The 3271-nt window shown below is 52.1% G+C and overlaps 1 pseudogene; it reads left to right on the top strand.

Annotated features, from left to right (window-relative positions):
• Nucleotides 1-1525, top strand: part of LOC130121633 (zinc finger protein 703-like) — a 2581-nt pseudogene extending 1056 nt beyond the window's left edge.
• Nucleotides 1526-3271: the final 1746 nt, after the last annotated feature.

Raw genomic sequence — 3271 nt, 5'->3', positions numbered from 1 at the left:
TTTATTCCAAGTGTTTTCAGTGGGGTTTTAAAACAAATATATATATATATATATTCTACTTCAATTCAGTTGGAATCTTTATTGGCGCAACAAGGGAAATTGGTTTGCAGCCAGAATTCAGTGAAAATGCCCAATGAAATACGCGCAAGCGGCGCTGTGATCGTCAAGTTATGATTTCTGTTGTTGATCGATTTACTGCAGCTGGATGCCAACAAGACGCCCCTGGCCCTGCTGGCTCACACTTGCTCGCAGATCGGTAAAGACGCCCCCCGACCTCCTCCAGATCGTCCTCCTCCAGCAGCAGCAGCCAGGGAGACAAGGAGCCCGGCGGCTGCTCGTCCGGCTCGACCCTGAAACTCGGGGAGCACCGCTCTTTACTGGAGGACAAGCTGATCTTCAAACCCCAAATAAAAGCCGGCGGGGACGGTCACAAGGACGGCGCGTCCAAAAGCGGCGACAAAAAAGTCAGGCGCCCGGCAACCACCCCGCCCCTAACGGCACCTCGGCCGCCGGTGGCCAGCAGTCTTTCCCCCCGCAACCGACCTCCTCCAACCCCAACCGGCGGACGTCAAGCCTCATAAGAGTCCGTCCCCCATCCGGCAGCAGATCTCCCACCCCCACACTCCAAAAGAAGAAACCATATATGAGAAAGCAGTCCGGTAGCACCAACGACACCAATGGCACCGACCTTAAAAAGGACGCCGAACCAAGTAAGGCGGTCTTGGACGGCGCAAACCTCGCGACCTCGAGTCGCGTTCGGGCGAGCGCGAACTCCGGCAGCGACAGCTGCGACAGCGCCACCGCCCACGACGAGGGCAAGGGAGACTACCAGCCTGCGCAGCCTGCTCTTGGACCCGGACACATGTCGTCCATCCCCACGTACAAAACAAGCCACCCCCTCTTTCCCCAGCCCACCAGCATGGGCTACCATGGATCTGTTGTCGGGTCCTATGGCGGGCTACCATCCGCAGTTTGTCGCGGGGCTGGACCCTACCAAGTCAGCCCTCGGCGTTGGAAACATGGAGTCCCCGGGAGGCATCCGAACTCGAGTCCCCTCACGGGCGCATCCGCCCCGTCGTTCATGCAGGGCTATTGTGGGGACCCCTACTGTCGCAGCTGTCCGAGCGTCTCCCACCTGGGCGCGACTAACTGCAGTTCCCGGTATCCACGCCCACCCGCCAACCTTAAACCCGAGTTTCGCGTTGGGCTATCCCGCCCACCAGCTCAGCTCCCTTCACACCAGTACTCTCTCGTCCAAGCGTGACGTCATCCCTCTCCCATCCCCTCTACGCCTACGGCTTCATGCCTCCCAGCGACCCCCTGCCCTACGTCTGCAACTGGGTCCTCGGCCGCGGGCCCGTGCGACAAACGCTTTGCCAGCGCAGACGACCTCTTGCTTCACCTCCGCTCGCACAACGGCCCCGGCGGCTTTCTCCGCCGTGTCCCCTCGGGAGTTCACCTGCCCCACCAGGGCCACGCGGCCCTATGGCCGGCTCCTTCCCTTTCAGGGCTCATTCGGATTTGAGCTTGGCCGCTACCACCCGTACAGCAAAGCCGCCCTGACCCCTGGACCCGGCTCCCTGTCCTTGCAGTGTCTGCCCCCCTCAGCCCCCGGCTACCCGCCGTTTCCGATCTACAGCCAGCGAGCGGGACCTGCCTCCAGTCTGGGATACCAGTGACACCCGCAGACCCGGTTTTCTTTTCGGGTTTGTGGCGTACTTCTCAATGGCGAGCCGCTTCATCCTGGATTCAGTTCGGCTTGGGTGGTGGGGGGGGGGTGATTGGCATTCAAGTCCCTGAATGTCGACTACTCTTTCCGGCACTTGGTGGACCTGGTGCTCTGCGTGTTAGGTTGAGGTCTGCCTCTGGAGGTCAGAGGTCAGGGGCTGTCATACATCCGCCTATTACTTTTATACTGTACGTACTCAGGCAACCAACGGGACTTGGCCAAAGGTGACGTCCGCAGAGTCGAATAAAGGCTATTTTGAAACGAGACGCTGCGTAAGATGTGTTGGACGTACAGGGTTTGTGTGCGGGAAGTAAAGACGTAGTGGGAGAGACACGTAGCATGGCGGGGATCGCAATAAGTGGTGGGCTGAAACACGTGTGGGGGAGGTTTTTTTGGTCGTTGTTGCAGTGATCGCTGCCCTCCCCGAGAGAAGCGCATGCACGCTTGACGTCTCCGCGTGCTCACGGTTCAAGACGTTTGTATTCCGTCTGTTTTCTACATTTCGTTTTTTTTCTTAGAAAATGCATTTTATTTTTGTCTCGAGCACCTGGCATGACGTCACTCTCGCCTGCAAGCAGAGGGTCGGAAAGCAACGTGTAGGCCGAACGTGCCGCGTCTTGACCCCCCCCCCCGTCTATCAATAATGAATGTCAAAAAACATATCCGTCTATGGCCTTGGGATTCTTGATTTTTTTTTTATTTCTATAACAAATCGACAAAAAAGATAAGATGTGATATTTTTATGTGAGAGGATTTGAGTAACACCTGTGACAGCTAATCAAAAGGGATGTCATATTTTGTTAAATAAACGACACTGACGTCATGTGGTGTCTTTATTGTCGTGCATCTGTTGTGATTTGAGCAAACACATTTTCCTCAGAAAGCTAGCCAAGTGCAGAAAAAGAAAGAAAAAGTAGTATTTCACCTCTAAACGTCTCTTTAAAGTTTCTTTAAAGTTCGGACGTGATGGCGGCGCGTCCTGCAAATTCTCGACTGCCAGTCAGTTTAGCTCCTTTGATTGCTGTAAATTTTCATTGCTGGACAATTTTTTATAAGATCTCATTCAGATTTCGAGATTTTTTATCTCGAAGGAGCTGCTCGGCAACTCACAGGATCCACCTTGACCTCCTCCCAGCAGGACTACGTGTGAAGTGAATGTGGATCTCTAGGAACTGTTTCAATGCGTCGCTGTAAATTCTAAAAGTCACGTTTAGTTAAAACTTTTACGAAACGATCACCTTGGGGGAAAGTAAGTAAACGAACCTAATTGTGTCAAGGTACGTGTAATGGTTTTATGTGAAACGATTTCACGTAACTTGACACAATTAAGTTGATTTACGTACTTCCCCCAAGGTGATTGGTTTCTTTTAAGTAACCTTAACTTGTTAGAATTTACAGTGCAACTTTAGTCTTAAACATAAGATAGGCAGAATGTACGTTTTCAGTTCATTTTCAGAAAAGTTGCCTTTTAGAATTAATAATAATAATAATAATAATAATAATAATAATAATCATTATTATTATATCCCTGGTATTCTAAAT

This window comes from Lampris incognitus, chromosome 12 (assembly GCF_029633865.1).
Source record: "Lampris incognitus isolate fLamInc1 chromosome 12, fLamInc1.hap2, whole genome shotgun sequence".
NCBI lineage: Eukaryota > Metazoa > Chordata > Actinopteri > Lampriformes > Lampridae > Lampris > Lampris incognitus.
Note: the sequence above shows the minus strand (reverse complement) of the source record. Positions and strands in the feature narration are given on the sequence as shown.